The following is a 21,774-nucleotide window of genomic DNA, read 5'->3' as shown; positions in this document are numbered from 1 at the left end:
CCTAGCAGAATGCACCCCGAACTGGATTGAACTAGGTCCAGGCCCCTCTGCCTTCAGAGGACAAAGGAATTTCTGGTATAAATATTGAGGCCCATACCCCAAGACTTTAGATCTCTCTGGAATCAAGGAACCTGCCAAGAACAAGAGCTGGAAGAGCTGCCAGGAGGAGTACTACCCCTTTGCTGTGTTGTTGCTTTGTTGGGTTGCCTGCAGCTAATGCTTCGGCCTTGGGCAGTGAAAGAACTGGACTGAACTTTCTCTACTTGTGCTCAGTATCTCCAAGTGCTTGAGTTAGAGCTTGCCCCCTGTTTACGAAGTCTCAGGAACATCCAAGACTTCAAGCCCGACGCCGTCTACGATGCTGCTGCTGATGCCCGCCGACACGTGGCCTGAAGGCACCGCAAAGAGCGCCGCCGCAATGCCACACCGTGACCCTGGTCCCACGATGACGATGCCACCGAGCCGCTGCTTGCACCGCGACCTGTGGGCACGACACTCCGCTCTGCCTCACTTCACAACGATGCCTTGGTATCCCCGAAGATGCCGCTCCACGCGGGATTTGACGCCGCTGCTTGCACAATGGTTCAGGGGCAACGCTCGTAAAGCTATATGACGCATCGCCCTCATTTCGCACCGCAGCCTTGGCCTACCGATGCTGATATCATCGACTCCAGTTGTCAGTCAACGACAGTGCTTCAGCGATAACTATGCCGCTGCTGCACCGCGACCTGCCAGCAACATGACGAGCACGGCCTTTAACTCACATCGCGACCCGGGTCTCACCGACGATGCCATCTGATGCTGTCACCGAGCCTCTGCTCGCACCACGACCTGAGGGCACCGCACGCCACACCGCTGCACTTTGCACCGCAGCACCCGACGCCTGCCAAAGCCAGCGCTCCTGATTCCATCAGAGAGGAGATCGACCTGCAACAGGCGTGACAACAAGAGGTCATTGATGACCTTCATCTCTGAAAGGTACTGTTGGCGGGTCATCCCGACACCGCATCTGACCCACGACGCCACGGCCAGCCAGAACTGTTTGGACTTGCTTGTTCACGACACCGTGATAGCCCGGACGGAGCTATCAACATCAAAGAACTGTTTTTTCAAGACATCTTGCAACGCAACTATTTCAAAAGTACTGTACTGTGGATTCTTATCGTAATTGGTCTTGTTTGAGTATATAAAAATATTGGATATTTTTCTAAACTCGTGTGGTGTCCGTTTGTAGTGCTTACACTGTATTACTGTTGGTTATGTGCAAATTCTTTACATACTGCCTCTAAGATAAGCCAGACTGCTCGTGCCAAGCTACCAAGGGGGTGAGCAGGAGTTTGTTTTAGGAGCGTAACTCCCTTATCCTGACTAGAGTAGTGGTTCCGGCCTGGCTTCCGTGCAAACCCTAGCCAGCCTGAAATCCCATTTCTAACAGACAGCCTTTGGGAGGCTTCTCTGATGAGGTATGAAGTGGCCTGGGAGGGGCTGGAAGGGGACCACATCAGAAAACCACATCAGTGGGTTGGCCTAGCCATATCTTAACCATTATTATTATTATTATTATTATTATTATTATTATTATTATTATGCTGTTTTGTTACGCGCTCAATTACTGCCGGAGTATCCTGGCGCGAAGATGAAAAAGAAAAACAGAATAAAAGCAGAACTATAAGACAGAAGGCAGCTAAAAGGCCAACCTGAACAAATGCGTTTTCAACGCTTTTTTAAAAGAGTCGAAGTTCAGGGTAGCTTGCAGGAATAATGGAAGTTCATTCCAGGCCAAGGCGGCCTTCACTGCCACTGATTGCCCTCCCAGCCGGGCACGCCGGAAACGTGGGACCTGCAGCAGATTTTGAGTGGCAGAGCGCAAGGGTCTATTGGGAGAGTAATGACTGAATCGTTTCATCAAATATGCAGGACCTTGCCCATTAATGGCTTTATGAGCCAGTATAAGAATTTTAAAAATAATCCGTTGTGGAACTGGCAACCAGTGCAAACTCTGCAAGTGATTCTTTACGCTCACCCAGCTGGGGATATTACCTAACAGTCTGGCGGTCGCATTTTGAATCACTTGGAGACGCCTCACCAAGTAAGCCGGGGAGCCACTCAGCAAGGCGTTGGCATAGTCAAGCTGCGAGAGGATTAAAGCTCTCGCTACTGACTCTCTTGCTGAGGAAGGAAGATAAGGAAAAAACTTCTGAAGCGCTTTAAGGGTCCCAAAGCAGCCCCCGTCAGCTTCTTAATGTGAGCCTCGAAAGGGAGGTCCTCTCCGAACCAGACCCCCAAGTTCTTAGCGAGGACATTGACTAAACAGGGCATCGGAAAGCCAACCGGCCAAAGTAATTCTCTAAAACTAGGGGGAAAATGACCATACAGCAACATTTCTGTCTTATCCTCATTACACTTCAATTGTGAGGAAGCAAGCCAATTAAAAACTGAGGATAGACAGGACTGAATTCGCCCTGTGTCTAAGACATCGCTGGGCCACGTAAATAGCAGCTGCGTGTCATCGGCATAGGCAATAATTTTGGCCCCCAGTTGTTCGGCCAACTTTATCAGGGGGGTCAAATAAACATTAAAAAGCAAAGGGCTCAGTGTGGAGCCCTGAGGGACCCCCGTCGAAAGAGGCTTGGCCATAGATGAAAAGGGGGGAAGCCAGACCTGCTGAGATCTAGACGAGAGAAAGGAGCTTAGCCAGTCCAAAGCTAAGCCTGTGACACCAATATCGGCAAGCCGAGCGAGGAGGCGCTGATGTGGCACCGTGTCAAACGCAGCAGAGAGGTCCAATAGAATTAGAGCGGCTCTGCCGCCACTGTCCAGACACTTCCTAACCGCTTCAGAGATCTCCACCAGTGCAGACTCCGTGCTGTGAGCAGCACGGAACCCCGATTGTGCCGGGTGGAGAGCCCCTGACGATTCAACAAACTCGTTCAGCTGCCGGAATGCCATTTTTTCACCAATTTTAGCCATAGCCGGAAGCAGTGAAATTGGCCGGTAATTGGCCAGCACTGCAGGATCAGCGCCCGCCTTTTTGAGCAAAGGCAGCAGCTTAGCCTGTTTCCAATCGGCAGGTACTATAGGCGACTTAAATGAGAGGCCAACGATATGCGCAACTTCCTGCACCACTACTTCAGCTATACCGGCAAGCACCCGCGCCGGGCTGGGGTCAGTTGGGGACCCTGATTTCAGGGATTTAATCACGGCCAGAGTGTCAGCTGCTGAAGGGGGCAGAAACTCCACCATCCTGGGAAAGGATGACCCTGAGAGAGGGGAGAGATCATGAATGCCATCCAAGATGTTACTGGAGCTAAAACTGGACTGAATAGCAGTAATTTTTTGCTCAAAGAACAAGGAAAGACTCTCACACCACACCCCCGAGGCCGGCACCATCCGTTGCTCTGCACAGGGGAGAGAAAGCTTTTCACAATCGCAAAGATCTCGCGGCTGCTATTGTTAGCCTTATCAATCCGGCTGGCAAAGTATTCACCTTTAGCTGTTCTAATGCAGGCATAGTAATTCCTCTGAGCCCCACGCAAAGCTGTCTTAGCCAGAGGGCAGTAGGCTTGACGCCAGGCCCGTTCTAACTTTTTGCAGGCCAGCTTATGTGTGCGCAACTCAGGGGAAAACCAAGGTTTAGAAGGGGTAAAGCGAACTCTCCCAGTACTACCACCTTTGGATGAAGAAGCCACACCCGCTGCAACCCATTCTTTGAAAGTCAGCACCGCCTTGGCAAGCTCATCGCCGAGCACAGGCCTACTCTCATTCAGGGCAGCAGCCAGAGTACACATATTGATTTTCTTGGTGCACATGGTTTTAACCGCTGTAGTGGTAATTTTCTGGGCTGACCACGCAAATCTGATCAGCCGATGATCCGGCCACATGAGGGCTTGCGGGGGTTCCACCCGAAGGGGAAAATTTGAGCAGATCACATCAAGAGTATGACCTCCCGAGTGGGTAGGCAGAGAAACCCATTGGGAAAGATGTGCCATATTCAAAAAATCCCACAAAGCTTTACTCTCAGGGAGATCCGCTACTTCAGCATGAATATTAAAATCACTTAGCAGTAAAAAGCGCGGGAACCTTAGAGCTCGAGGCACCATGGTCTCCAGCAATGCCGTCAGAAAAGAACCCGAAGGCCCTGGAGGCCGATAGATTAAGTTGCCACCTAAAGTGAAATGGGGAGAGAGGACCAGGGAAAAATTCAGGACATCCCGACTCCTAGCTTGTCCGGGGGATCAACTTGAAGAACCCAAGATTCTTTCAGAATAATTGCCAGACCCCCTCCCCTTCCCAGTACTCTATCTCTCCTGCATATTTTATAACCTCTAGGGATGGCCAACTCGACATCCGGTGCACTGGCGTTGTTTAGCCAGGTTTCAGTCACAAACAGAATGTCCAAAGAGCCCTCCACGAGAAGTTCAAATATGTCCGCAGCGTGCTTGCTCAGCGAGCGAGCATTAACCAGAGCCGCCGAAATAGAAGGAGAGACACTCGACGGAGGAGATTGACCAGTCAGTGTGGTAGCACAACTGAAGCCGCAAGCAGAGCAAGGGTTGAACATGTTAGAGTTCCCCATACCCAGTCCTGAGCCAAAACAGCTCAAAGGACGCAGAGAACACAACTGCTCATGTGTGTAAGAAATGACAACCCTGTCAGGAAATTGCGACTGTAGGTCAGCGAGTCCTGCGTCCGCCACGGCCGAGGCGTGGACGGGCGCAGACGGGCTGACCTTTGGCTTACCTTCGGCGAGCCTAAGGCACGCCCGCCACGCGCGACCGCTGCGCGTCTGAAAGGGCATGTTATTTTTATAGAAGCACCTCCCTCCCCTAGCTAGACCGCTGCCACAGGTTCAGCCGGGGTGCAGGACTACTAGGAAGATGGCCGCCCGCCCTCCACACAAATGGCACAGCAGCCGCGGTGGAACGGGGCAGGGAAGGCTCACCACACCCTACAGAAGAGATAAGGTAGGTCCTAGCACCTTCCAAATGTTTGAATCAAGTTTTTAAAATAACAGTGCAGAAAATACACAGACTCGAGAGGCGAGTCTTAAAATGTGCAAAATAGTGCAAAACGATTCGAAAATGTAACAGGTCAATCAGCAAGTTAAAATGTTAAAGTTGCAGGAATATGGCCACAAAGCGGGTCAGCATTGGAAGCTGCCACCAACCCACTCTCGCCGCAAAGATCTCTGCCCACAGCTGTTTTTATAGAAGCACCTCCCTCCCCCAGCTAGACCGCTGCCACAGGTTCAGCCGGGGTGCAGGACTACTAGGAAGATGGCCGCCCGCCCTCCACACAAACGGCACAGCAGCCGCGGTGGAACGGGGCAGGGAAGGCTCACCACACCCTACAGAAGAGATCAGGTAGATCGTAGCACCCCCCAAATGTTTGAATCAAGTTTTTAAAATACCAGAAGCAGAAAATACACGGACTCGAGAGGCGAGTCTTAAAATGAGCAAAATATTGCAAAACGATTTGAAAATGTAACAGGTCAATCAGCAAGTTAAAATTTGAAAAGTTGCCGGAATATGGCCACAAAGCAAAGCGGGTCAGTATGGGAGCTGCCACCAACCCACTCTCGCCGCAAAGATCTCTGCCCACAGCTGTTTTTATAGAAGCACCTCCCTCCCCCAGCTAGACAGCTGCCACAGGTTCAGCCGGGGTGCAGGACTACTAGGAAGATGGCCGCCCGCCCTCCACACAAACGGCACAGCAGCCGCGGTGGAACGGGGCAGGGAAGGCTCACCACACCCTACAGAAGAGATAAGGTAGGTCGTAGCACCTTCCAAATGTTTAAATCAAGTTTTTAAAATAACAGCAGCAGAAAATACACAGAGTCGAGAGGCGAGTCTTAAAATGTGCAAAATAGTGCAAAACGATTCGAAAATGTAACAGGTCAATCAGCAAGTTAAAATTTGAAAAGTTGCAGGAATATGGCCACAAAGCAAAGCGGGTCAGTATGGGAGCTGCCACCAACCCACTCTCGCCGCAAAGATCTCTGCCCACAGCTGTTTTTATAGAAGCACCTCCCTCCCCCAGCTAGACAGCTGCCACAGGTTCAGCCGGGGTGCAGGACTACTAGGAAGATGGCCGCCCGCCCTCCACACAAACGGCACAGCAGCCGCGGTGGAACGGGGCAGGGAAGGCTCACCACACCCTACAGAAGAGATCAGGTAGGTCGTAGCACTCCCCAAATGTTTGAATCAAGTTTTTAAAACAACAGCAACAGAAAATACACGGACTCGAGAGGCGAGTCTTAAAATGTGAAAAATAGTGCAAAACGATTCGAAAATGTAACAGGTCAATCAGCAAGTTAAAATTTTAAAAGTTGCAGGAATATGGCCACAAAGCAAAGCGGGTCAGCATGGGAGCTGCCATCAACCCACTCTCGCCGCCCTCACCAACAGGAGAGAGTGTTTGCACAGTGGTGAAGGGAGGGGATGGTGTAGGAAAGTGGCTCTATATATATACTGTACCCAAGTAAAATCAGCCAAACTACGAATTCTGATTTACTCACCTGTTATCAGGATAGACCTCAGTGCTGCATCTTTGAACCCAGTAGTGATCCTGAAAAGTAAAAGTATTTCTAACCGTACTTACCAGTAACTTGAATTTCCTTCAATAGGCTAACATTGACTAGTTTCACTTGGAAATTCTTCTAAGTGTGGAGTTTTAGACTTTTAAAGTTTTCCTCTAAAATCAGCTGAACTATGATTTCCGATTAACTTACCTGTTACCAGGAGAAACCTCAGTGCTGCATCTTTTAGCCCAGTACTGATCCTGAAAAGTAATTCTAACCGTACTTACCAGTAACTTGAAGTTCCTTCAATAGGATATCATTGCCTGTTTTTTGCTCATAAAAGTTTCTGTTGATTTTTTAAACTTACAAATATTCCTCCAAAATCAGCCAAATTCCAATTTATTCACCTGTTATCAGAAGAGATCTCAGTGCTGCATCTTTGAGCCCAGTACTGATCCTGAAAAGTAATTTTAACCATACTTACCAGTAACTTGAATGTCCTTTCATAGGCTAACATTGACTGGTTTCCCTTAGAAATTCTTCTAAGTGTGGAGTTTTGGAACTTTAAAATATTCACCTAAAATCTTCCGAAAAATGAATTCCAATTTACTCAACTGTTATCAGGAGAGAACCCGGTGCTGCATCTTTTAGCCCAGCACTAACCCCGAAAAGTAAATCTAACCGTACTTACCAGTAACTTGTATTTCCTTTCATAGGAATCCATAGTCTGGTTTTCACCAGAAAAGTTTGTCTATTTTCACAAACGACAAATATTCCTCACAAATCGCCTGTATGACTTAAACGCATTCTTTCAACTGTTTACAGGAGATGCACCAGTGCTGGATCCAAGATCCACCACTGAGTAAGATAAAGTAACGATAACACTACTTAACTGCTAAGTGAATTTCCTCCCATAGGATAACATTGGTTATTCTATGTGAAAAAGTTTCTGTCAACTTTTAAAATACAATAATATTCCTTAAAAATCACTACTGGGGGGCATGGCCAAGATGGCGGTGGAGTAGGACACACTTTTCGGTCCCTCCGGCGCCGCGTTTCTAAAGCCTTGTACAGCGCCCAGCAGGGTGTCCAGCAGCTGGCCAAAAGACGTGGCGAGAGTACCGGCACACGCTAGGGTGCAGTGCGGCGATTTTTAGGCCACCTGAGACTCTGCCGGGGCCGCGGAAGATTGCGGCCTGCACAGCCCCAGAATCCCCTGGGTTGCAAGCAACAGGGGCGGAGCCTAGAGTGGGGCAGGAGGAGCGGCCCTGGCGCTGCCGTGCATAGCGGACTTCGGAGGAAGCGAGCGCAGTTGGATGTGACCCTGCCGCAACACACCCGGCGGCAACAAGAGAAGTGGCGGTCGGCGGGGAGGCCTATCCCCCTCCTCCTGGCAGCCCGTAGGGCAGCGGCCGATACTGCGGCCTTGCGAGCCTTGGCGAGGGCTTGGTGCCGCCAGATGCACCTGGGGGAGCGGCTTGCTGACGGCGGGACCGGCACTTTGGAATTCGGCACCCGCACTAGGTAAGCCACCCCTGGAGCTGGAGCCACAAAAGGACCAGCGGCTGGTTGCGGAAGGCCTTGGGTGAAGGCCTGACCCGGCGCAGACAGCAAGGTGGCCGCAATTTTGAGGCCTACAACGCTCCACCTCAGCGGCCACGAGCGGAACGGCGCAGAGGGGGCCCACAGCGCTTGAGGGGCCTGGCAAGGGATTGCCTTGCCTGGAGGAATAGCTACCTGGACCTCCCAACCGGGCAGTGGTGGGGTGAGTGGCGAGAGAGCGGAGGACGGACTCTACAACGCCGACCCGTGCCACATTAGGGGTAAGGTGCCCTGCTTTTTAGGGCCTACTTATCCCTGCCCCTCGACGGCAGTCGAGACTGCGCTGCAAGGGCCCACGATACCCTGCGTAAACAGAGAGCGGGGTGGACCATCCGGACCTCCAGAGGGAGACAGCGAGGCGCTGGGTGAGGTCCTGACACCAGGCAGGGCAGCGATTGCACCAGCCGCTAACGGGGGGCCGGGACATGGCGGCACCCAGACTCAGAAAAGACAAATCGCCGAAAGACATAGGGCAAAAGGTCACGCAACAGGCGGCGTCGCCAAGCACTGGGAAATCCCCGCTCCGAGATGACCCGGAGGGCCCAGCGACCAAAGCTTTCATGCTTGAACTTTTCGCAGCAATCAAAGAAGACATCACGGAGCTGCGCTCTCAGCTTGCGTCAGACCTAAGGGAAATGCGGCGAGATGTAGATGCGGTAGGGGAACGTGTCGCGACGCTAGAGGAACATGATCTGGGTACCGCGGAGGATGTGCACAGGTTGCAGCAGGATGTCCTACGCCTCATGGAGCAAAACCTAGACCTCCAGGCACATGCGGTAGACCTGGAGAACTGGTCTCACCAAAATAACATACGAATACGGGCGGTGCCGTGGAAAGGGGAGGGTACAGATCTGCGTGAGTACGTGGAAGCGCTTTTTGGATCCATTCTGAACAATGTAGCACCCCATGAGGTCAAGCTGGACAGAGTACACCGTGTTGGTCTACCACGAGGCACTAAGGCCCCACCTACGGACATTCTGGTTTGTGTCCACGACTTCCAGCTCAAGGAGCAAATCCTGAAGATGGGGCGAGGCCTCTCCCCCTTGGAATTTTGAGGCCATCGGCCCGTGTTATATCAGGATCTCGTGGCCTTCACCTTGACCAAGCGCAGAAGCTTCCGTCCTGTCACCACCTTCCTCAGGGAGCAAGGGGTGCCCTACTCCTGGGGTCACCCATTCAGACTTATCTTTAAATTGAAATCAAAACTCATACGGATCCGGTCGCTGGAGGCAGCCTGCAAACGTTTGGGTCTGGACCTACCTGGAGGGTCGACTGACACTGAAGTTTCCCCTCCTCGGCGACGTCGCCGCTCCCAGGAATGGCAGATGGTTGGCAAACCTGAGACCTCGCTGAGACCGGATCCCGCGGTCGCCCAGCGCGAGAGGGGGCGGCTGTGGCCTCGGTGGCCCGTGTGACAGAGGCAACAACAGAGGAATGAGCTCTCTCCTCTGTGCATTCACCCTTGGGCTCACTAGATGGTGCCAGGGGGGACCACCTACCCATGGTTCCAGGACACGATTCCGACGGCCGTCGTGGGAGATTGGAGGACGATCGCTTGTTCCATTTATGTGCGTCCTCTTCACCTACTCACCAATCACCTTCGGATGATGGACAGTACGTATGTTTTGAACTGTTGGAGTTACTATGTTCTTTCTCTCTTTTTTCTTTTTCTTTCTTTGCTGGGGTTATCTTGGGGAGGGGGGTAGGGCGGGAAGGGTGGGGGGCAGGTTTCCAGGTCTGGCGATATGCTTACTAGCGAGCAGGGTAACTCCCACTAATGCAAGCAGGGCGAGGGGGCCCATCCCCCACAAATTGTCTCATGACCCCGACTGAATTGCGGGTCCTCACACTTAGGGGCCGATTATGATCGCGGACGGACTTGCGTCCGTCCGCGATCATTGAGGAGGAGGGGACGTCCGCATGGGCTGCGGAGTCCCCTCCTGTGCCACTCTGGTGGTCATATCCTCTATTTTTAACATTGCAACGGGTGCAGCTTCAAGCTGCACCCGTGGCAATGTTAAAAATGCACGCATTGCATTTGCATGCAGAAAGAGGCAGGCACCGTGCGGTGCCTGCCGCTTTCTACATACAAATCCAGGGGGGTACCACAGGTACCCCCCATGTGCACCCCCCACACCCCCTTCACCTAGGGGGCCCGCAACTGGCCCCCGCAGTGAAGTTACACATGCTTTTCCACTGCGGAAAAGCCGCCGCGGAAAAGCATGTTTGCAGGCACATACAAATCTGGCGGACGGTGTCTGAGAGACACCGTCACCAGATTAGTGCTTTTCCTCCGCGGTTGTAAGCCAACCGCGGAGGAAAAGCTGCGGACGGAGACCAGGACCCACCAGCCATCCTAATGTGGCGGTGGGTCTTTGGTGGGTCCGCTGCGGATTTTCCGCATCCTCCGGGCCGGCGGTGGCTTCCGCCGGCCCGGAGGATGCGGAAAATCCGCAATCATAATGAGCCCCTAAATGTGTGGGGGCTTAACAACCCGGTGAAACTGAAGGCAATACTCTCCCTTCTGGAAGCCTCCAAAGCGGACATTTGTCTCCTGCAGGAAAGCCATCTGTTGCAGAGGGACTGTGGTAGGATGCGGTCCCGCTGTTTCCCGCACCAATTTTACTCCTCCTCCTCTACTAAAACGGCCGGGGTGGCGATCCTGGTGGCCCAGCGGTTCAAGGGGAAAGTGTTGCAGAAGGGAGCGGACCTGAAAGGGCGGCTGCTTGCATATAGATTTTCCCTGGGGGGTTCCACCTTCACGTTGTGCTCCATTTATGCGCCAAATGATGGCCAAGAGAAGTTCCTTAACACAGCCCTCACGGAGATCGCCACAACACCTGACCGACATATCCTGGTGGGGGGGGCTTGAAGTTAGTGATGGACACTCTACAAGATAGATCGGGGCAAAGACACTCACAGACTGGAGCACTCTCAGGAGAGGGGGTGGCCAGGTTGAGAGATATGGGGCTTGTGGATTTATGGCGTAGCCTCCACCCAGGCGAGAAGGGGTACACGTATTACTCTCATACTCACAAAACATATTCCCGCCTTGACCATTTCCTAGCTTCCACCCCCTTCCGTGCGCTTGTCACAGAAGCTGAGATTAGAGCCGCGTCCCTGTCCGACCACTCACCACTGTTAGCAGTATTCGCCCTTCCCCCGACATCTCGCACACCCCGCACTTGGAAATTGCGTGACACACATCGAGCTTAGGTGGTGAAGAAGCTTAAGGGGACTATTAGCGATTACTTAACACATAATAACATCACTGACACCTCACTATTGACTCACTGGGCGGCGCTCAAGGCAGTCCTTCGGGGGGGAACTGGTAGCGGTATCGGCTGCCGAGAACTCGAAGCGAGCGCGCAAGCGAGAAGAGCTGTCACAGAAAACGTGTGAGCTTGAACGCATGCATCAGCGTACAGGGGCTCCAAGGGTATGGAGACAGCTGTGACAGGTGCAACAGCAACTGGCTGCGTTAGATCAGGACCGGGCAGAATACGCCACGTTGAGGGTGCAACACCTATATTATACAGGGGGGGATCGGTGTGGGAGGCTGCTGGGGCGGGCACTGAGGGAGGTGCAACAACGCCAAGCGGTTCAGGAGATTCATACGCAAGATCGAGGGGTGGTTACCGAAGACGCGGACATTGCCGAAGCCTTTAGCGATTTTTACACTTCCTTACATGCAGGGGCTCCCCTGGACGCGGCAGAGGGCGCAAACTTTGTAGAGGCCATTCCCCTTCCGTCCCTGACTTCAGAGCAGGCAGAGTCCCTAGATCGGCCGATACGACCGGAGGAGGTCATTGCAGCCATCTCACGCCTCAAATTAGCCAAAGCGCCCAGACTAGACGGATTTTCCACAATTTTCTATAAAACGTTCTGTGCGCAGGTGGTGCCGTTGTTGACCGCTCTTTTCAATTCTTTTGGGGAGTCAGGGGCGATGCCAAGGGATCTGCTGGACGCTAGCATTTCCGTCATCCCCAAACCGGGGAAGGACCGTACATGTTGCGAGGCCTATAGGCCTATTTCTTTATTAAATGTGGACCTCAAACTCTACACGAGTATCCTAGCGTCCCGGCTGGCGCCACTCATGCCTTGCTTGATTGACCCGGACCAGGCGGGCTTCATTCCGGAACGCCAAACGGTAGACAACACAAAAAGGGCGTTACATCTTATAGAAAAAGCCACGAGAACGGCGGGAGAATATATGTTTCTGGCGATAGACGCCGAGAAGGCATTTGACCGCGTTCACTGGCCTTACCTGGAGCAAGTGCTGGTGAAAGCGGGACTGGGAGTCAAATTCCGCACATGGGCTCTTAATTGTTACTCGTTTCCCACAGCGACGGTTAAAGTCAACGGACTCTCCTCGCCCCGTTTTCCGATCGAGCGGGGCACGAGGCAGGGTGCCCCTTGTCGCCCCTGCTCTTTGCCTTATACATGGAGCCGCTAGCCCAGAGGCTACGACTAGACCCAAAGGTGCAAGGCATTAAATTCGGGGCCTACACACATACCATCAGTCTTTATGCCGACGATATTCTCCTGTCACTCTCCTCCCCCCAAACTTCTTTACCGGCTTGCATGGCAGATCTCGACGACTTCGCTAGAGTATCGGGCTTTAAAGTCAATATGACCAAGTCAGAAGCGTTAGATCTCTCATTAAACGCACACACCCGCTCGTGCCTCCAGACTGGCTTTCCATTCCGGTGGTCACAATCGGCAGTCCCCTATTTGGGAATCCACCTCGCCCCCACATTGCGGGACACCGTCTGGGTCAACTATACACGACTGAGCACCCTTATACGCAAAGAGCTGAACCGCTGGAAGCACCTGCCGATGTCATGGTTGGGCAAGGTAGCAGTCGTCAAGATGACGGTTCTGCCCCAAATTCTTTATTTATTTCGGGCCATCCCCCCTCGGCCGCCAGATGGCTGGCTCCGACAGATGCAATCCGAACTAGCGCACTTCGTTTGGAATGGCAGGAAACCTAGACTAAAACTCAGACTAGCTATGCTGCCACCGGAAAAGGGAGGAGTGGGACTGCCGGACCTCCTCTTGTACTATCAGGCGACGCAACTGAGAACTCTGGATGAGTGGAGCCCATGGAGTCGGAGAAACACTGGCTGTTTCAAGATCAAGCCATAGCGGGTTGTCCACTCCAGGAGATTCCTTTTCTCCGTAAGCAGCATAGACCCCCTAATCTCTACGCCTACTTCATTACAAGAGCACCTCTAGAGGTGTGGGATAGCACTAATGCCAAACATGAGTTGACCACTTTCCCCTCTCCACTAACACCCACAATGGAGAACCCAGACTTCTCTCCCAGGGCAAGACATCATCGCTTACGAACGGTGGCGCCCAGCGGGCTGCAGGGTCCTGTTTCACCTATACGATACCGATGGGGTCATTCCTTTTGAGGCATTTAAACAGATCTATGGCCTGCCTGAGACAGAACGTCTTCGTTACCTGCAAGCGGGACACTGGGCACTTAATGGTCAGGTGCGGGAGACGGCAGCCAGGCAATTGCGACCCTTACGAATATTGGCTTCTCTCAAGGAAAACGGATAAACATCTTATCTCGGACCTCTACCGCATGCTGATAGACCGCTATTCCTTTGTTTATAATGCCGGTAGAGCCCGCTGGGAAAGAGAACTAGGACGCACTCTCAGCGCCAAAGAGTGGGAGGGCATATATTACCGCCCGCGTCACTCCGCCTATCACATGGGCCTCACAGACACCCTCACCAAACTAGTCACATATTGGTACTACACACCAGAGCATTTGCACGAAATGGATCACACCAGGGAGTCGACTTGCTGGCGGGGATGCAGGAAAACGGGGTCCCTAGTACATCTCCTCTGGGAATGTGTTCATCTTCAGGAATACTGGAAGTCGGTCCTAGATGAGGTTGACGCACATTTTGGCACAGAAATCCTGAGATTCCCTGCATATGTTTTATTGGGTCTTCCCAACCCCATCACGTACCCTCTGAGATCGCGGAGGGGCAGACTGATTATCATCGCCATTGGATCCACATTGCAGAACATCCTGACTCTCTGGCGTACCACACATGTTCCCTCTTTCCAGGGGTGGCTTTCGCGTTTGTGGGCAGTGTTGGGTATGGAGAAATTGTCCCTGATCAAAGCAGGGAAGGGGTCTGAGTACGTGGAGCTGTGGCAGCCATTCCTGTCCATCCTAGCCACAGAGTTCAGAGAAATCACATGCCCAAGGTACTTACGCCTCCTACGTCTATCACACACGGAGACCAGCTAAATTGGGGAGAGAGGTGCTCCCTACTAACGGGTAAGACACAGACCTGGACCTGGGGAGGGAGGGAGGGAGGGAGGGAGGAGGGGGGTGGGGAAGTTGGGGATGGGGTTCGGGGGGGAGCGGGGGTTTCTCTTCTTCTTTTTTCGTTCTTCCTTCTTTTACCTCCTTTTCGCTTTGAGCCGCGCTGGGAGTGGTCGTACAGCCACGTTCCTTACTGTGTGTTGGTACCACTTGTGGTACAAAGGGTAGGCCGGAGAGGGGAAAGCGCCTACTGGAGACATGCAAGGCGCCTCCAAAACAACGGGACACTTCAATTGTGCATGCACTACCTCGCTCCACTTGGTTTGGCTGGGTGGGGGGGGAGCGCAGGATACGTGGCCTGAGAGTGCAGCTGAGGGGCGTTTACTTACTATCAACATGTATGATGCTGGAGTGTCGCTCCGGATGTCCTGTCCTCCCCTTCTCTCCCCCCTTTCCCCTATCCAATTTAAGACGCGGACGGCCCCTTGGGGTTGTAGGCGACATGCTGTGTATAACATTTATTGTGCCACCAGAGCCTTGAAATGGCATACACAGACGTGCGTTGTTCAGCCGGCACGCTGGGTTGTAGACATACCTTGTTCTTTTTTCCCTGACTGTCTTTTTCTAATAATAATAAACAGATTCAATACTAAAAATCACTACTGTAACCAAAACACTTTTACTCAACTGTTTACAGGAGATTTCCCAGGACTGAATCTAGGATCCAGTCCTGTGGTTAGACAATTAATCCATAAAGTAACTAATTGCATTTAACTAGAAATTCCCATTGAGCTCAATGTTGCATTGTGTTTGAAATTGTGTTGCCCATTGCAACAACTGTAACTACTGTATTTAAAAGTCTATTGCCAATTTGCAAAGTATTTAAACTAAAGAAATTCATTCTGAGAAAGTATATTTTGTAATGTAATGTATAATGTAATTAAAAAAATAAAATATCTGAAAATACTTTAAAAAAAATTAGTAAATCAGTATAAAAAATACATAACATATAATACATTTAAAAATTGTCATTTAAAAAACCTTTGAAATTCACTGAAAAAACCATAGGTTTCATAATACGTTATAGTTAGGAATTAGCATTTAAAAAACCTTTGAAATGCACTGAAAAAACCATAGGTTTCAGATATGCTATAGTTAGGAATTAGCATTTAAAAAACCGTAGAAATTCACTGAAAAAAACAGGTTTTAGGGGCGTTATAGTTAGCTGGACATTGAACTCGTACAAAACCTTTGAAATTCCTCCGTTTATAGTTAGTTGTACTAAGTATAACTCGCGCGCCCGCAATCCACTGCTGATGCTGTCACATATTACATCATTCATGGCATGGTCAGTGGTGCATTGATCAAAGGAAACAGGACCCGTTTAGTTTCCACAACAGACATTTGCAAAAATAATTTGATCCACAAACATGACACACAAGAAGTCAATTCCACCAAGTGAAGTAGTTCACACATTTCTTTATTCTTTGAATCTTGATTTTTTTTCTCTTCACAGTAGCTAACTCGTTTCGTCCTATTAAAGGACTTTTTCAGGGCTCATCAATTATCCGTTCTATTGCACGAGTGTTCTCTCTTCTCAAATTGAGCAGACCTTATAGTCCTTCTTCTGTATCCCTAAGGTATTGGGATCCTCAATTACAGAAGCACTTGTCTTTTTGTACCCTTAAGGGATTCTGTTGACGAAATAGCAGCTTCAGGAGCTTTACACCCTTTGTCTGGAGTCTTTAGTCAGGATGATATTATAGGATAAGTTCCTTGGACAGTATATGGTCAATGTTGACCCATGAATCTTAAAAAATGTGTCCCCGGCAAAGCGTCCCGCTCTTTGCGTCCAGCACCGCCATTTAGCATTGTATAAGATAACTTATAAGATTGTGAAGATGTAGTGAATTGAGTATTATTAACAATTGCTAAAGCACTCTCCCTTCAGTATGTCAGAGAAGGTTTTATGAAAATTATATTTTAATGCTCTGCATGCTAACTGTGCTCTTATGCCTCTTACCTCATCATTCCCACTGTATATATTTTTTATGATATTTCTGATTCAAAGAAGAAGATGCTATTGGCCAATAACATTCCAGAAACGTGCTTTTTGCTATCTCTGAAGGTAAGGTAAAAGCTAGAAGTACATTACATGTGTGGGTAGAATTGCCAGTAAATCCTACTTTGTTCTCACTACTCTCCACAGTTTGCTATAAATAACTGCTACCAATAAATATTAATTTAGTGCTTGACTAAGGGAAATTCAGCTATTCCTCAGCTACAGTAACACTGATCAATGGGCATTGGTAGAAGTATTCACATGCAAACTAGATACCCAGACTTAATCTAAGGCTCAGAAGAGATGACCATTTCCTTCACCTGGCCAAATAAGCATTAAGTTATTCTAATCATATAACGACTAGTGAGAAGTTAAGTTTCTTATTTAGCTGGATTTACGGCTTCACAACACAGTAGACCTGCCCCCATGCCCCTCCAACACCACCACCTTTTTCTTTCATCTAGAGGCAGTTCTAGGTCCGCATTAACCGTTCTGGGATGGTATGGCTGTCTATTAACAAAAAAAAGTATGGAAACTGTCTCAGTAAAGTAAAAAAACATGCCCACGTGGGTCCCATGAATCCTGCCTGCTTTCATCTCTAATCACATGTAGATATTCCTTATTAGCTTTAAGGCATGTGTCACTCTTGCCCAGCAGGGCCCAAATAAATAAAGGCGAGAGAGTCGTGACCTTTTTTCCAATGTTAGACTTCTCTGGGTTTTAGACTTCAGTGTCATGGCATAGTGCTATCGGGTAGAGGTGACAGTCTTTAGGTATTGCTGGTGCTGCAGGTGCAGTAGCACCAGAGCCCAGGGGTGTGGATGGAAAACGAAACCCAAAATATAACTTTTTTACTATTGTTCCTTGCTTGCAATAGGGTGCAATGCACCCTTGCTGTGCCACGGTTGCTTTGGGCCTCTGAGCAATGGCCCAAGGGGGGAGGGGTGATATTGATGCAGAGGAGAAATCTTAGCTTGCGCCTCAAAGAAATAGCAGGGATGGGGAGGGAACAAGAGAGGTCCCATGTTTTATGAAAGTGAAGAGAAGACAGCCCACTTGCAAGGTAGTAGCTATCATTAGTGAAGCAGGTGCAGTGGTACTGGGCCCAGCAGATTGAGGGACCCGCTGCATCACACTTATGGCTGTCTTACTTCACAAACGGTGCATTGTGGCTCATACTCCTGGCAAGCATTAGAACCGAAGGCATGCTGCCTACAGAGGTGGGCAACATGTGGGAGCTAGATTGAGACCCTGTTTCAAGATTAGAGTAATGGCTGGGCATGGTGGGGAAGGGGTGAAAGCTGCAAAGGAGACAGCCTACTACTAATGGCCTCAGCTACCATTGTGCAGCAGATGCTGTTGCATTGGGTCCAGTAGTTTTAGGGATAACAACACACAAAATTATGGGGAACAGATTTTGTTGATCTATTTCTGTTTTTGTTTCATGCATTTATTATTTTATGTCTCAAGTTTAGCATGGATTATGAGCTACAGAAAAAGTACCCCTGAAAGGATCTCACAAGCCCAATCCCCCTACGCTCAGTCCTCCTGCCCTCCAATACTTGCCGTCAAGTTTTGGAGGGGGTCCAGCATGAAAAACGTTTAGCATTGGTGGGCTCAGAGAAATAAAGTGTGAAGACCTCTGATCTAATCCATCTAATCTTTGTAAGTAAGTCCCCATGTAGAAACAGAGGTTAATTAAGCAACAATTTAACATGAGTGCTAAAATCCGAGTACTCAGCTATTTAAAACCTTTCTATGCAGTTTATCACACTGTTCAACTTGCTGTGAGCACTTAATTAGTAAGAGATCATGTAATGGTTTTGTAGGACTGTTGCTCAGAATCCATGCATGGTGATAGCAGCATCTCAACTGTCAAAGCAAGTTGTCCATTGTCACTATACCAGAACAAAAAGCTGGCAAAACTTAAAAATGTTATTGAATAAATTGAAATCTATTGTATTTGTTTGTAATAGGGAAATGTACGCTTGTTCATTATTTTACAAAAGTAAACGCAAGCACTCTCAATGACATTATATACCGTATTATTTGGAAGACATACCAGGGTTTCTATTGGACGAGGCACCTTTAGAATCAAAGAAACAATCTGTGCAGTCAAATAAAATATTTTATTTAATAGGCAACCGGGATGCCAAGTTAACCGTTTCAGGTCAGGTAGTGTCAATTTTGATACGGCTTTTTGAGGGAGCAAGAAGAGTCTGAGAATTAGAATAGTATTAGTACACATGAGAAATTGACATCATGTTAGAAATGCAATTCTTTGTCGTTTTGATTTTGAAATACAAAAACACCTGCGTGTAACACACTTTAGCAAGCTAGCACACCATCAAAATGCAAACTTGTGTAAAAACAAGACAGCAGTCCTTATCCATCTTTGCACCCAGGATCTGGACAATATCCTTGTATCCAATGGGCCTTATCTATTTGAAGACGCACCTATTTGAAGAACACTATACCAAAGCTGCATTATCAGTCCACAAACTAGGGGGCATATTACCAAGCAATAGCGATAATTATCGCTATTGCTTGGTTAGAGACAAACATTTACAGCTGAGCTGCGGCGATTTTTATCGCAAATAAACCTTGGTATTACCAAGGTTTATCGCAAAAGCGATAAAAATCGGCCGCAATGCATGAATATCGCTGAAAAGTCAGAGATATTCATGCATTACCGAGCTAATGCTCTTAGCCATGTTATCCACCTCCCATTGGATAACATGGCTAAGAACTGCTCAGGGCAGGTGTTAGCTTTTGGAGATATTCGCGCTTAGAGCGAATATCTCCAAAAGTTGGTAATAGGAGATAGCGATGTTAGCGACTGTTTCCAGTCGCTAACATCTTGGCACACCCACTTTGCATGTCATTAGTGATAAATATCACTGACATGCAAACCGGGGCCCAAGATGGTCGCTATCTCCTACTAGCTGTCGCTAACTGGTGTTAGCGACAGCTAGGTAATAGGGAGATAATTTTATCTCCGCTTTCTTGGCTTTTAAAGCCAAAAAAGAGGAGATACACCCCCTTGATAATATGCCCCTAGGTACCGCTCCAATCCCTCGTTGACTTTAATGTTGTCTTTGACCTTCACAGCACCCTGCTACGTTTTTACTAGGTTTACGGTACAGAAATACCACAAATACATACATACTTCTAGAAGAATGGTTGTTTTTAATTCCATCAATTGTGCTCTTTACTGCACTCTCAGATTCCACATTGTTTCTAACTCTTCGGGAACGGAGAAGCACGTTTTCTGCTTTCGAAGTGACCTGATTTGTCATAAAAATCTATGCTCAGGTAGCCATTATGAAAAGTAGACCCATCTAAAAATTCAAATCTCCCCCCCCCCCTTCCTTCCTTCTCAGTCCCAGAGTCCCAGTTCGATGTAAGGTAAAGGAAATAATACACACTGGAAAGTATATTTTTCTAGACACAATCGAGGCCCTCGAGATACATTTTCCAGTCCATGTAACCATCCTGCGTTGCCTTGAGCTAACAAATAAGGCACATGTGACTGACTAGGTAATGTTTATTCCAACATGCCCGTGGTCCCAATCGGTCTCCTAAATAGAATAATCAATGTCATTATGCGTTCATCCCTCATATCAATCACATCAGGATTCTTCAGGAAATCAATACTTACAACAAGGAAGGCCGATGTTGTCGTTCCATTGAGACTCATTAATCAGTTGCCAAAATATGTATTTTAAGTGGAGTTATCTTGTGTTAACAGCAGTTACCAGCAAATATCAGCTAATAATAATTTTTCAGCTGCAACATAGGAGCGAAACATGCATACAGGGGCACACCTGGGTTTATCGAAAACATGTCCAATGCTGTAAATAATATTTGATCACTATTTCTCAAGTGAAATGACTTTTTTCTTCTCTGAAAGGTTATTTCATATTTTCACTTATAGAAAAGAATGGAATGTATTGAATCTCAGCCTTGAAACTGAAGATCTTAATAGACGACATTAGGTGTTATTGGAAATATACTCACTGGCTCGCCAAGAAGACTGACATAACGTCTCCTTATTTTTTGTTTGAGCAGTGTTTGTTCATTCAAACATACAATTAATATTTTATTTCTATGCAATGATTATGAGCATTAACCCCGAGATGCATCAAAGTTATGTTTTGCGAGCCCTTAATAGCGAATTTTAAGGAATCACTCTTAAAGACTCGCAAAACAGGATGCTTGTAGGAATCGTAATGTTATTTGTGATTCCTACTGATTCATTATTTGTGACTCGATAATTGCTAATCGCAAATAAGGAATGGCTTCCCCATTCATTCCTTATTTGCAATTAGCAATTAGCGAATCGCAAATGTGCCGCAATTTCAAGGGTCCCAGGGTGTCCAAAGGACACCCTGTTGCACCTCTGAAATGGTAATGTTCACTGGTGTTGCGCACACACATGTCCCAAGGACATGTGTGTGTGTGTAATAAACAACTTAGAAAAATGCTCTAAAGTGCATATTTCTAAGTTTTTGTTTTTTACCACGTAGTTTGGATTCGCAGTAAATAGCGACCCCAGATTGCGATTTCGCAATCTTGGAATGGTTCATGCATTGCATTTAAGGACTCGCAAATTACGATTCCTTAAATGCAATCGCAATTTGAGAACTCGCAATTATTTGCGAATTCTTAAATTGCGAGTGCATGAACCCTTGATGCATCTCAAATGCCATCAACGGCCGAATTTTGCGATTCGCACCGTTTGCGCTTGCAAAAATGCTTGATGCATCTACCTGTAAGTTATTTAGGCCCATAGGAATAATTGTGAAAGCCATTCCTTATTTGCGATTAGCAATTAGCAAATCGCATATAATGAATCAGTAGGAATCACAAATAACATTGCGATTCCTACATGCATTCCGATTTGCAAGTCTTTAATAGCGATTCCTTAAAATTCGCTATTAAGGACTGGCAAACCATAACTTTGATGCATCTGGGGGTTATTCCCTTGTCGTTTTGGGCCACCTATGTTTAATGTTCATTCCCAATTTGTTTCTACGTTCATCCCTCAGGCACTAGCCTATTCTTCCCACACTGTACCAAAATGATGTTTTGATTCTCTACATGCACGAAGTCCTATTTAAAAATTGGCCATTTTACTAAGCAAGCACCTTTTCGTAGGAATAGCTATCTAGCTACAAACTCAAATAGACATATGGCCTCATTTATTGTTTGGAGGACATCTTGCCAGTCCGCCAGGTCAGAAGAGGCCACACTCTCATCACTGCTCCTCTGGAAGAAGAACCCCATACATAT

Source organism: Lissotriton vulgaris, chromosome 6 (assembly GCF_964263255.1).
Source record: "Lissotriton vulgaris chromosome 6, aLisVul1.2, whole genome shotgun sequence".
In the NCBI taxonomy this organism is placed as follows: domain Eukaryota; kingdom Metazoa; phylum Chordata; class Amphibia; order Caudata; family Salamandridae; genus Lissotriton; species Lissotriton vulgaris.
Note: the sequence above shows the minus strand (reverse complement) of the source record.